Source organism: Carcharodon carcharias, assembly GCF_017639515.1.
Source record: "Carcharodon carcharias isolate sCarCar2 chromosome 35 unlocalized genomic scaffold, sCarCar2.pri SUPER_35_unloc_1, whole genome shotgun sequence".
In the NCBI taxonomy this organism is placed as follows: Eukaryota; Metazoa; Chordata; class Chondrichthyes; order Lamniformes; family Lamnidae; genus Carcharodon; species Carcharodon carcharias.
The window spans coordinates 1,615,956-1,630,742 of record NW_024470701.1 but is presented as its reverse complement, the minus strand read 5'-3'; positions in this window follow the sequence as shown (position 1 = coordinate 1,630,742).

Genomic DNA, 14,787 nt, shown 5'->3' with positions numbered 1-14,787 from the left:
GGCACGTAGCGGTTAAGAGGTGAAATGACAAAAGCGCAGTCTCCCTCTACCCAAAGCCCAGTTCAGTTGGCAGAGGCAGGAGGAAATGTCTTCAAATATGAACCTCAGCTTCTAAGCTCAACAACAGAATGAACCATTCCACTGCACAACACATTTTCTCTTCATTCCCCACTCTATATCCGCCCTTATCACATTAACTAAGATGTGAGAGAGTTTAAATCGTTTCCTGTTGAAAGATTTCAGATATCAAAAGCAATTAATGGCTTTAGAAATTGGAGCAAGAGAAGGATACGAGGGCCCTTGATCCAACTCCGCCATTTAATAAGGTTTTCGCTTATCAGATTGGGCCCTTAACTCCAAACCTTTGCTCCATTTCCATATCCGTCCCCCCATTGCCCTCTGTTCCCTTGTGGATAAAAGCTGTGCCGATCTCAGCATTGAGTATGATCAATGACCCGGATTCCACTGCTCACTGGGGAAGGGAATTAATCAATCAGAGAAACAAGGAATTCCTCTTCATCTCCATCTTAAATGCCTGACTCATATCCTTAAATTGTGCCACTACTTCTGATTCCGGCACAAAGGGAAACATCCTCTCAACAGACACCCGGTCAAAGCATCTCGGGATTAGATCTGTTCCAAGGCGACTCTGAACTCCAATATGCACCAGTTCAAATGGATGAAAATGTGTTCATAAAACAACACTTTCATCACTGGAATCAGCATCTCTGAAATGCCTGCAGTACAAGAATTACCCTCGTTATGTCAGGAGACCAAAGTGAATAGAGGAGATTAGAAGAGAATGGATTCAGCGATGAGGGACCTCTGTTAAGTGAATAGATTGGAGGAGCTGACGTTTCATTCGGAGAAGAGAAGCTTGTGAGACTAGGTAGATGTGACCTGAATCATGATTGATCGAGGCAGAGTAGGTAGTTATTCTTTACATTGGCAGAAGGGACGAAAATCAGCTGGCATTAGGTTAATTTGTTTGCCAAAGAAGCAGAGATGACATGGGGAAAACCCCTTTAACACCGTGAGAAAATGGGGACTCGAATGTTCTGTCTGAGAAAGTGGTGGAGCAAAGTTTAATCCTGGTTTCTGAGAGGAAATGGGACAGGAAGCTGAAAGGGAAAATATTTGCTGGGTTTCGGGGAAAGGATGGACAAGTGGCAGTAGTGAGATTGCTCCTGCAGCGTACTTTCACTGGCTGGATGGGCTGAATGCCCTCCTTCTGTACTGAAACCGTTCTATGATTCACACATAGAGCTAGGTATCAGTTATGCTGACTGCTGCATTGCATCCCCAGTTTAAATCTGATTTCTGCTCCAACACATCTGTGCTCACTTTAAGGCCAAATGATTGATGACGGAATTTGAACAGCCCAAAGGGTGTGTTGAATGATCTCAGGAGTGAAGATTCCTCATCAAGCTTCACGTTCTAGTCGCCATATCTGGTATCAAGCTGCTGAAAGCTTTGGCACCTGCCAGTTCTGGCATGGTCCCTTGCACTGTTGGAATAACATAGTCAGTGCTCTTTATTGTTTGAATTAGGTCTTTGGGATCCAGGCAAATACTTACTCGCCCATTTGCCTTCTCTCTCACGGCATTTGAATTTACCAATCTCTAGGCTCGGTGACTTGGGTAATTATTTTCTTCTCTCTATCTCTTGGAGCTCACTTTCAAGCTTCCTTTCAGCTCTATTGGTAATTTACATGGGGTATGAATCAGTGATATTCTCTGGATCGATCATCATGTGATACTCAAAATATTCAGTGCATTCACATATCTTATCTAAACACTCTGGGTCCAATTGGACCAGATCATTCTTTCATCTGCTTGGAGGACGCTTTGGCAATGAATGTATTACTTTCAATCCTCAGTGACACCTCATTCATTTCTTGATTTGCTGCGATCGGATACAGCTTTTCACAACTGCTCAACCCACGGATAGCAGGTCCATCTGTTTCACTGGCATATGAAATTCAATTAACGTCACTTCCTTTTAGTCCCTTTCACTTTGCTCATCCCCAGCTATGAAATATCAGTTCCACCTTGGACTATCAAGTCAGTTTCCTGGCTTGCATCTTTCTTCTGGGAACCATTCTCTTTCAAACTTTCAGCAAATATTTCCTGGTTTTAGCCTGAACGTTTTAACATTTCTTTGTGCTTCTGCATTATGCTTTGGATTAATGTTTGTGAGAGTAGTTCCCATCTCATCCAGGTCTGAGTAGTTGTGTAAATTACTTCTGTCCAGGAAAAGTCACGTCTATAAATGTTATTCAGTTGTCTAGATTCGATCTCGTAAGTATCCTCAACCTCATGGCCATTTCCTAGGGAATGGAGTTTTTGATTTCTTCTCTTCCACATTCACCCTGTTCCTCTACCTCTGATAATTTGTTGACCGTGTTCTTTCTTTGCCCCCGTGCATCTGTTCCCAGTGATTGTGTTGTCCACAAGCTGTGCCTCCAAGTGTCTGTGGGCTCTGTTTGCCACCTGTTTGTGCAGTCAGGTACTACTGTGGGTCAACGTTGTATCCCAGCACAGTCAGTCATGATCATGACCACATTGTTCATTTACATTTGGAGACATGGAAGGTTGTGGAAAACAATAATTTCCATCCACACTTCCCTGACAGTTTATGGGTCGGCAAAGCTGGTGCTCAATGAAGAGGAAACAGGTGGAAACCTGGTCCAATATGTCAACAATGTAAAAGCCTCAATTGCCGAGGTGGCTCAGCATGTAGCCTTTTAGTTTGGGAGGATGGAAGTTCCTGCCAATCAGGTGCAGGAAACATATTATTGTAACTGGATCTGAATTTGGAGTTGGAGAGAAGATAAAAAAAATGCTCCAGGGAGACGGATTGTGGGAGTGGAGCCGAGTGAGATGGTCATGGTTCCATTGACAAGTTAAATAGGTAATTGTGATTTTTCAGTTGGGGGGTTGTGGTCCTGTGGGATGGCGATACCTTCAGATATACAAGTCATAAAATCATAGAGGCCTTCAGAACAGAAAAAAGCCCTTCAGACCATCGAGTCTGCACCAAACAAACAAGTAGCTGGCAATTCTAATCCCCTTTTCCAGCACTAGGCACATAGACTTGTCTGCCAGGGCATCACAAGTGCACATCCAAACACTTCATAGATATTATGAGGTTTTCTGCCTCTAGAACCCTTCCAGGCAGTTAATTCCATATTCCCACTGCCCTCTGGGTGAAAACAAATTCTTCCTCCCATCCCCTATAAACCTCCTGACCCTGACATTAAATCTATGCCCTCTAGTAATTGATCCCTCCACCAAGTCGAAAAGTCCCTTCCTGTCTACCCAATCTATGCTCCTCATAATTCTATACATTTCAATCATTCCTCCCCCCCACCTCAATCTCCTCTGCTGTAGGGAAATTAACCTCAGTGTATCCAATCCCTCTTCATAGCTAAAACTCTCCGCCCCAGGCACAAGCTGTTAATTCTCCTCTGCACTGTCTCCAGTACAACCACATCCTTCTTACAATGCAGACTCCAGAACAGCATGCAATACTCAAGCTGTGGCCTAACCAGTGTTCTATAGAGTTCCAGCATAACCTCCCTGCTCTTATATTGTATTCCTTGGCTAATAAAGGCAAGAATCCCATATGCCCCCTTAACCAACTTATCTACCTGCCCCACTAACTTTAGGGACGGGTGGACATGAACACCAAGCTCCCTCTGATCCTCGGGTCATCCCAGGGTCCTTGCATTCATCGTGCATTCCCTGTTTGTCCTGCTCGAGTGCATCACCTTATACTTATCCAGATTAAATTCCATATGCCACTGATCAGCCCATCTGACCAGCCCATCTATATCCTCTTGTAATCTAAGGCTGTCCTCCTCACTATTTACCAACCCACCAATTTTCATGTCATTCGCAAGCGGCCAGCTGGATGGGCTCAATAGTTTCTCAAAGACTTTGTGACATGGGAGACACGATGGAAATCTCTCCAAAGGTCTGGATGCCCCCCGATTCGAGAATGAATCTACAGTGAGTTTGAAACAATTCCAGGCGAGGCCTCCTCCATGCTCCACAACAACAAACCAGGGAAATGATTCTTGTTATCATGTCCACGGACAGTCTATACATGGCCCAGCCAGAACTGGACACATTTTTGCGCCTTGTTGTTGAATTCGGCAAGATCTGCAACAGTGCAGGGTTACTCTAGTGATAGGCATTGCAGGAGATGTTGCATAGCCTGTGGCTCAGTTCCACATTCACAAGTTGTTGGGCTGGTTGTATGTCCCCATTTCCTTAGTGACACCTTTGAAAGGCCTACACCAGTCCTAAGTCTGTTAAGGCACTTCCAGGTTGCCCAGTTGTAATTAGCTCCTGGGGGAAGGCTTTCATCCGGTAGAATTTCCATCGCTGTGTTTTGTTTGAGACTGGCGAGCCGGTCTTTCCACAAGGTGATGTGGACTTCAGATGGGGTTGATTGTAATGGAACAGCACTGTTCATGAAGCTCTTCGGTTACTTTAGGCAGCTGGGTGTAGGTGTATGACCATGTAGAGGGTGCCTCTCATCTGATGTTTGACGGAGTGGCTCTTTCTTGCTGGCTACCATTCTTCTTATATCAGGGGGAGCGATACCCGCCAGGATATACAGGCTGTTGGTGTTTGTTGGTTTTAAACAACATGTGATAAGTCAGCAGCTTGCATGCAGAACCGCATCCATCTTCTTAGCATGAGTAATTCTTTCCCATGCAGTGCAGGCATATTCGGCAGTGGAATAACAAAAAGCAAGTGCACTGGTTCGCAATGTTTTCCAGCTTGCTCCCCATTTTGTGTTAGTGAGCTTATTCAGGATGTTGTTGCGTGTGCTCACTTTTCCCTTTGTCCTTTCAATGTGGTTCTTGAAGGTGAGCCATCTGTCAAGTGTGACACCTAAGTAGATAGGGTGTTCGCAATGTGTCAGTGTTACTTTTCAACAGGTTACTTTAATCTGGCGTTTGGCTTCACGGTTTCTGAGGTGGAATGCACAAACTTGTGTCTTTGATGGGTTTGTGCGAAGGTGGTTTTCTTCATAGTACGATCTTAGTCCCTCCAAGGCCTCAGAAAGTGTTTTCTCCACGGTGTTAAAATCAGTGCCTTGGGCAGTTTCACATAAGTCATCAGCATATTAAAAATGGCGTGTGACACCTTCTCTCGGTTGATCATTCGTGTGGATGTTGTACAGCAGCTTCCCTGAGGAAGACCATTCTTCTGAATATGCCACCTGCTGTGCTTCCCTTCTAGTTTCACAAAGAACCGGCGATTCTGAAGCATGCTTTCTAACAGCTCTGTTAAGTGAATATTTTTGTCATCTCTAGGAACTTGCAGAGGAGATGTCTATGGTTCACTGTATCGGATGCTGCTGACAGGTCTACAAAAACAGCACATTTTACCATCCCTTACTCAAAACCATCTTCAATATGTTGTGTGAGGTTGAGCAGTTGGCTTGTTGTTGATTGGCCGGGGTGGAAACCTGCTTGCTCTGGAATGATCTTCTCATCTACAGTTGGTGCTATCCTATTGAGTATCAGGCATTCAAACAGCTTATTGGTGTGGCAAAGCAGTGAAATTGACTGAAAACTCTTAGGATCTGAGGGATCTTTTCTGGGCTTTGATAGTGCTATTACAAGTGCCTTCTGCCAAATATTAGGTAACATGTGTGTTCCCAGGCAGTGGTTGAACAATTGTAGGAGCCATTTCTTTGCTTGCTATTCAACATGCTTTCTCTGCTCTGTTGCTATGTGGTCAAGACCAGGGAAATGAAGGAAGAGTATACACTGGTCACTGGCACTGAGGCACTCACGGAAAACAGTAAATTCCCAACTGAAAATGGCAGCGGGGACACCTCCGCCCCTTCCGCCCCCACTCAGCCCCACCCTCACACTGCCGCCCCCCAACAGCCATTGCTCGTTAACAGCGAGAGGGAACCTCATCAGCAATGCTTTACTTGTCCTAGCTGAATGGGAACCCATTGGCAGCCACTGCCCCATTGTCACACCATAGATAGGATTTTAACAGATTGCATTCACCGACCACATGCTAATAGGCAAGCTGTCTTCCAGGTGGACTCGGAAGATTTTCAATGTCTCAGTCAGAGACTGAGACGTGCCCAATGATCGGGGCACCTCCTGGTGCTGGAGTGAACGAACACAGAAATGATGCCTCTGATTGCGTGTCACGCATTGAAAGAGGTGAGGCCGATTGCTTTGTGCTAATGGGATGGAGGCTGCAGTCACGCTGAGAGCAGTTAAAGACAGGCATCAAAATTCAGATGCTTTGGAGGGAGAACGTCCTCCGATAGATGACTGGGACTTGCCGTGGAGACTCGTGACATCTCCACCTCTAGAGAAGTGGGCTGGTGAGAGGTAGAGCAGCTTTATGAGGTGGGCCAGGCTGATCCACCGCAAGATGGTTTCTCAAGCACTGGTGGGGTAGGGGCTTGTGGAATCTCCTGTGGGAGGTCTGCATGTGTCTGACACCATCGTGACTGTCCCATATCAGGCAGAGGAAACGGCTCCATGTGACGGTGTTAGTGAGTTAGCGCTTCCTGCGGGTGTGGTCTCGCCCATTCCACCAACTGAAATGCAGGTCAAATGGAGGAAGACAATTCACTGCTCAGCAACATGGAGGCACCCACGGCCCATAGTGAGTTCCCAACTGGAACCCATGAAAAAAAATCCCTGCAGGAAAAGTGGCGAAAATGCTGAAAATGATAGAAGTCGAACACCCCCTCCTTGGACAAAGTATTGCATCAACACGACTTTAACACATGTTTTGTCAAAATGGAGAGTGACTATCCACTGAAAATCATTTCCCCAGCTCAAGAGAAATGTGGGGAACCCCAATCACCCACGGCGCTCTCATACACACGCTGCTTTCCAGATGACAACGCAGGATTGTCAGTGCCTGTGAGATATAGCAGATAAGGCAGTAATGTGCCCGAAGGCCTGGGCACATCCTGGCATGGGAGTGAAGTGACAAGATCGCGAAATGTGTGGCACAGGCAAATCCAGATTCGACCGTTTTTGTTGGTGCTGTTGGGCGGCCGGGGTTGGGGGGGTTTGTGGGATGTGGATTTGGCTGAAGCCAATCTGGGAGCACCCAATGCCGGTCATCGACATTCGGCTGCCCCCTAGTTTAGCGTCCATTGCCCTGGACTGTACTGGCTGCTACTTTCACATCATTGAAGAAGCGCTTGGAGTTGCACGGTGGCACCGAAACCCACACAGGGACGAGCCATTAGTTGGCCGTATTCAGCTGGATAGCACAGCTTTGTGGGACGGTCATTCTGCAAGAAAGTATTCGAACTCCCCAGGTCTTCCTGTGCAGCCACTGTGCTTGTAAATGCAAATCAGCTTTTAACAACAAAGCAGTGAACTTCAGAACCAGGTCTAAGACATATTTGGTACACTGAGGGTTCAGTTGGAGTCTGTTCTTTTCCAGGGTATGAAACACTGGGTTCTGCATTGTGTGACGGTTTTGAACTCAGACACCACAGCTGCAGTTGTGTCCTGTTCCTTTCCCCATCCATTCAGACAAGTTCATCAAGCACATATGACAATCAGTGGGAAAGGGGCAGAGACTGTGTAGTCAGTGCTTTTAAGCAGCTGTTTGGAAAATAACTAATCCATTCATGAGAAATATTATCCCTGGCAATGAGCTGCATGAGATTCTCATTAAACACGAATTGGCAGGATTGTTCAACACATTCATCCCCCTAATAATCATCACACGACTTATTTATCTAAGTAACTTTCTTAACCTTTCTCTGCTAATGATTTTGCTGCTGAAATTGAATTGCAGAAATGGAGTTTGAAACTCTGTCATGTACTGCTTTGTGTGAGCACTTCAAAAAAAAACACTCATGCTGCTGTTGAATCAGCCAACTGTCATGACTCGTCGATGTTATAAGTTTGGTATTATCTAAACATTATCTTGCAATTTAATGCGAGAAAAGAATGACCTGGAATGGAGGACGGCGTGAAGTTGAAATCTTCCAGGAGACAAGGCATTGTGATCTGGTTGACATGGATATCTGGGGCTGAGGTTCAATCCTACTGAAAGTCATAGCTGAGCTTTAACACCTTGACACAAAGGAAGATGTAACCTGTGCTTTGATGAATACAAACTTCAAAATCTCAGAATCAGTCAGACCGGAAGTGTCAGGAGAAAGAAGACCCACAGCAGGTGCTGCTATGACCATGCAGAAGAAAAGGACTGCTTTTCAGATAATGACCAAGCAGATAGCTCGTTAGAACCACGGACTGGAAAAAGTAAAAGATTTTGGAACCTCCAGAGGGAAACTTCAGAGGGAATTTCAGTCAATTATGTTCAAAGGCTTGAATGGGAGAGACCTTGTTTCTCCTCAGTGAAGAAGGGAACAGGGTTCCTGTTAGAGCCGGAATAGCGCCAGACGTTAAGGTTAGGGCTACATGACTACAGATAGTGTCTATAGCGTATAAACTCGGAGTGAGTTTTTCTTTTTAGTTATGAAGTTAAAGCAGGATATATTCCCTGTAATTTAATATATTAGTTACTGGCTCATCAATGTTTAGTCTTAATTGATTTCAGTGAACTTTGCACAGCAAAAGTCTTAAAACAACAAAACTCATTTTGTATAATTTTGCAAGGGCACTTGGACTTCAGATCACTTTCTAAATGTTAGCAGACTTTGTGCAACAAAACACAGAGATTTTGTACAAGTGGAGAAAAATTGTGAATTTACAGATTCGCCAATTCATCTGTTCTGCTGGTCAGAGAAATAACAGAACATGCAGCCCACAGTCTGCTGCGAAATTTTCACAAAGTTGTTTCTCAGATTCTTAGAGCTCAAGATGATCAGGCAGTTACTATGGTCTCCTTCTTTACTGGACTGTTGAGAGCTCCGCTGGTTTCAGTGCTGCAGTTCATCACCACAGTGGTGAAAGTTTATTGAGGGATTTCCTGAACGCCTGTCCTGTTACCCAGTGATTGTGTCAGAGCCCTGGAAATCCCTTACATTGAAAATAATGTATTGGAGAAGGAAAGACACATTGATTGTCTGACTGGACAACGGGCAGAACCCTAATAAAATAGCACTTGTGTTATTGTCTTCCCTGCATATCACGCCAGTTAGTTTTAGTTTCCCCAACGTGTTGAGCTCCGACGCAATGGGTGGCGAATGATTCAATAATGAGCAACAGCAGCTCCAAGATCACGCAGCGGAATGTTTAACCTTATTCCTGGAACATCCTGAATGTTTCCAAGTCTGCCAATGTGCCAACTGTTGACAGAATTGCAGAATCAACTGCTGATGTCCAGACCCTGAATGAACCCGAAATCCCCAGGATACAAACCTTCTGCACCTCCTCTTTCTTTTAAAATCAATTCATTCTTCTCCCAAAATGAGGTTTAAATAAAGCTTTTGTATATGTAACAGGTTGTTCAACTGCAAATAACTATTGTGTGTATTGTAAATAAATATATTTCCTGGTTTTGTAAATGCTTGGAGTACCTGAGCCTGGGAGAGCCAGAGGATCTGACACATGCAGAAACAGGGAATCAGACACTGGCAGAGCCAGGGGATCTGACACTTTCTGAAACAGAGGATATGACACTGTCTCTACCAGAGGGTCTGACATTGGATGAAACAGGGGGTGTGACAATGATTGAATCAGGGAATCAGCCATCAGCGAAATCATGGAATCAGTCACTGGCTGAACCATGGGATCAGTGACTCGCTGAACGAGGGGTTCAGGCACTCGCTGAGCCAGGGGATCAGATAATGGCTGAAAAAGTGCCATAGAGTCACAAAGTCATAGTTGTGGACTTGTACAGCGCAGGAACAGGCCCTTCAGCCCATCGTGTCTCTGCCGGCCACCTGCACCAATCTACTCTAATCGCATTTTCCATCACTGGGCACATAGCCATGTCTGCTATGACGTTTCAAGTGCTCATCTAAATACTCCTCAAACGTTGTGAAGTTTCCATCCTCTACAGCCTCTGGCAGGGTGTTCCAGATTCCAAACCCCTCTGGGTGTAAATAAAATCCTCAAATTGCCTTACCTTAAATCTATGCCCCCTGGTTATTGACACATCATCTCAGGGCAAACGATTCTTCCCACCTCCACAATCTCTATCTCTCATAGTTTTGCCTACCTCTGTCAGGTCACCCCTAGCGTTCTCTGCTGTAAGGAAAACAGCCCTAGCCTATCCAGCCTTTCTTCATAGCTGAAATTCTCAGCCCAGGTAGCATCCTGCTGTATTTCTTCTGCACCCTTTCCAGTGCAATCACATTATTCCTATGGTTTGGCGATCAGAACTGCACACAGTACTCCAGCTTTGTCACAAATATCGTTTTATAAAGCTCCAACATAATCTTCCTGATTCTAAATTGTATGCCTCGGCTAATAAATGCACCTATCCCGTAAGCCTTCTTAACGACCTTATCTTCCTCTGCTAGTTTCTTCAGGGATCAATGGACATCTACACCAAGTTCCCTCTGATCCCCTGCTCTTCCAATGGTCCTACTATTCACTGAGTATTCCTTTGCCGTGTTTCACCTCCCAAAATGCATCAGCTCACATTTCTTAGGATTAACTTCCATTTACCACCGCTCTGCCCATCTTACCAGCCCACCTATATTGTCCAGGACTCTAAGGCTTTCCTCCACACTAATTATGTCACCAACAATCTGTGAAGCCACTGATCATAGCTTCTATATTCACGTCCAAATCATTAATGTCACTAAAAACAGCAGGGGTCCCAACACCGATCCCTGTGGTATGTCACTGGACAGAGGCTTCAAATCGCTAAATCAACCTTCGACCATCACCCTCTGCCATTGCCATGTAGTAAATCTTGGCTCCAATTTGCCAAATTGCTCTGATCCCATGGGCACTTAACTTATTGACCATTTTCCCACGTGGGTCCTTGTCAAAAGCCTTACTGAAGTATATGTTCACTACATCATCAGTGCTACCCTGATTTACACAACCAGTCAGCCCCTTGAAAAATTCAGTCAAATGAGTTAGATATAGCCTCCCTCTGAGAAAGCCATGCTGACTATCTCTGGTTAACCCCTACCTCTCCAAGTGGAGATTAATCCTGTCCCTCAGACTTGTTTTTGTCAATAGTTTCCCAACCACTGATGTAAGACTTACTGGACTGTAATTACCAGGTTTATCACTGCAACACTTCTTGAATAATGTTATTACATTCTCTGTCCTCTAGTCCACTGGCACCTCTCCTGTGGACAAAGGGTATTGAAAATTAGTGTCAAGGCCCTTCCATTCTCCTCCCTTGCCTCACAGAGCAGCCTGGGAAACACCTCATCTGGGCCTGGGGGTTTATCAAGGTTCAATCCCACTAAAATCATTAACACCTCCTCGCTTCCAATGCCAATTTGTTCAGGTATATCACAGTCCCCATCCCCAATCACTACACCGACATCTGACACCTCCCTTTTGTGAACACAAGTGAAAATTAATAATTCAAAACATCACTTACGTCCTTCACTTCCACCCACACATTACCACTTTGGTCCATAATGTACCCTACTCTTTCCCTGGTTATCCTCTTGCCCTTACTATATTTATAAGATGCCTTGTAATTTTCCTTTATCTTGCCCCTCATTCGCTCTCCTAATTACTTTTTAAGTACCCCTACATTTTCTACATTATGCTAGGGCTTCCAATGTTTTCAGCCCTCTGTATCTGACATGAACTTTCTTTATTTTGCATATATCCCTTGACATCCAGAGTGCACTGAGCTTGTTGGTCCTGCCCTTCACCTCTACAGGAATATGATGGCCCTGAAATCTTACTATTTCCTCTTTGTATGCCTCCCACTGGTTTGATGTAGACTTTCCAACAGGTAGCTGCTCCGAATCCACGTTGGCCAGATCCTGTCTTATCAATTTGAAATATGACTTCTCCAATTCATGATGTTTATTTCCAGTCTAGCTTTGTCCTTTCCCATAATTACCTTAAATCTTACAGAGATATGGTCACTATTTTGGAACTGCTCCCCCACTGACACTTTTACCATTTGCCCAGCTCCATTCCCTTAGATTTGGCCCCTACGATACTTCTGGAAAAATGTTAGGATATTCCCTGCCCTCCAGTCCTCTGGCACCTCTCCTGTGGAAAGAAGGGGTTTTAAAACTAGGGTTGGAGCCCCTGAAATCTCCTCCCTTGCCTGACATCGCAGCCTGGGAAACACCTGATCTGGGCCTGCGGATTTATCAATGTTCAATCCCGTTAAAATCATTAACACCTCCTCCCTTGCAAAGCAAATTTCTTGATATATATCACAGTTCCCCTCCCCAATCACTACACCTGCATCATCCTAAACAGAAGTGCAAAATTATTAGTCAAAGCATCACTTCTGTCCTCCGGCTCCACACACAGATAGCCATTTTGGTCTCTAATGGGCCCTGCTATTTCCCAGGTTATCTTCTTGCCCTTAATGGATTTATAAAATGCTTTGGGATTTTCCATTGCGTTGCCTCCTTTTGGCCATCCTAATTACTTTTTGAGCAACCCCTGCACTTTCTAGAGTCGTCGAGAACTCCCACTGTTTTCAGACCTCTGTATCTGACATAAGCCTTTATAATTTTGCTTATCCAATCCTCAATAACCCTCGACATCCAGGGTGCAATGGGCTTCTTGGTCCTACCCTTCACCTCTCCAGGAACATGATGGCCCTGAGCTCTCACTAATTCCTTATGGAATGGTCTGATGTAGAATTTTTAACAAGATGATGCTCCTAATTCACTTTTGCCAGATTCTGTCTTATCATACTGAAATTGGCCTTTCCCATTTCATGACCTTTATTTCTGGTCCATCCCTGCCCTTTTCCATAGCCACGTTCAATCTTACAGAGTTATGGTCAATATCCTCGAAATGTTCCCCCATTCACACTTTTACCATTTGACAGGCTTCATTGCTTAAGGCTAGGTCCATTCCCGTGCCCTCTCTTGTGGGACTTTATGCGTGCAGGCTTAAAGAAGCTCTCCTGCATGCAGTGGATGTATTCAGTCCCCTCCCACTCAACACCCCCGACCACCACCCCCCCCCCCCAACCTCCCCCCCCCACCCCACCCCACACACTATGCATTCCACACTAAGGCTATCCCAATTAATATTGGGGACATTGAAATCCCCTGCCTTTATTGCCCTATTATATTTGCACTTTTCTGAGATTTGCCTACATATCTGACCCTCTTCCCAACAACGAACCCCCCCCACCCCACCCAACCCCGTGCCCGCCATCCCGGTGCTCCATGCCCTTCCCAGACTGATTTAGGGATGAAAAGTTGGCTGAACCAAAGGATCAGACACTGGCTGAAACTGAGGATGAGACACTGACTGATTCTGAGCTCCAACACTGTATGTATCATCGGAACTCACCCTGTATGGGCCAGTGGATATGTTACTATTCGATCCAGTGGAGCTGATAGTGTCTGATCCAGCGGATCTCATTCTGTCAGTGACATAGGTTATGGCATTTTCTGATCCAGTGTATCTGATAATGCTTGATGAAGTGGATTTGAGACTAAACCAGAGAATGAGGTGTTAGGTGAAGCTGAGAACCAGGCACTGCCTGCAATACTGGATATCACTCTGTCTGAATCGGAGGGAATGACACAACCTGAACTGGTGAACCAGGCACTAACAGAAAAACAGGATCTGGCCCTGTCGTAAGCAGAGCATTTCACATTCCCTGAACAAATAACCTGATACTTCCTGCTGTGGGGTATCTGATACTGTCTGAACCAAAGCACCTGATGCTGACAGTAGCACTGGATCTCACTCCCTCTAGACCAGAGGATCTGATGCAGTCGAATCTAGTATACCTGACACTGTCTGATACAGAGGGTCAGACACAGTCTGTACGAGTGGATCAGACTCAGTGAGAGTCATTGCATCTGACGCTGCCTGAACCAAAGTTACTGAAACTGCCTGATTCAGAAGATCTGTCACTATCCGTTTCAATGGTATGTCAATATCTGGAGCAGCTGACCTCATTCTGCCTGAAACAGAGGGTCTGAAACTGTCTGTTCCAGTTGATCTGACAGGGTCTTAAAAGTGAAACCTGACACTGTCTGATTCAGTGCACCTGGCACGATCTGGACCAGTGGATATCACTCTGCCTGAGCCAGATGATCTGACACTGTCTTTTCCAGGGGACGTGACACTGTTGAACCAGGGGACAATACACTGTCTGTTCCAGTGGACCTGACATTATTGGAAATGCAAGGCCTGAGGCAATTTGAGACAATGGATCTCACTTTGTTCGAGTTAATGTATCTGTCACTGCCTGAAAAAGTGGATCTGACGCTATGTGACCCAGAGGATCTCATTCAGCGTGATCCAGTGGGTCTCTGTGTCTCTATAAACTGTTTCCTATAATGTTTCCACAATGGTCAAATCCATGAACAACCTGGTACCTCCCATGTCTTCCTTGCACAGCTGGTGGCAAAATGTTTTCAGGATGCCTGGAACAGCCCAGTGAGTGTGTTAATTGAGACCCTGGAATAAACCCCATGCTGTGACTACCTGGCCAATTTGCTTAGAGAGGAGAGCGCATGCGTGGGACCGAAGTTTGTGGGGGAAGGTGTGCAGATGGCGACACATGCGCAGATCTGGGAAGGGAAAGAAGCACGTGCGCAGAATCAGTGGGGAAGCGCACAAGCGCACATTTGTTAGGGGGGACGATTGGAGCATGCGCGGGAGAGGATGGGCTGGGCGTGTGGGTAAGGGAGAGCGGCAATAAAACAGGCGATTGTGAC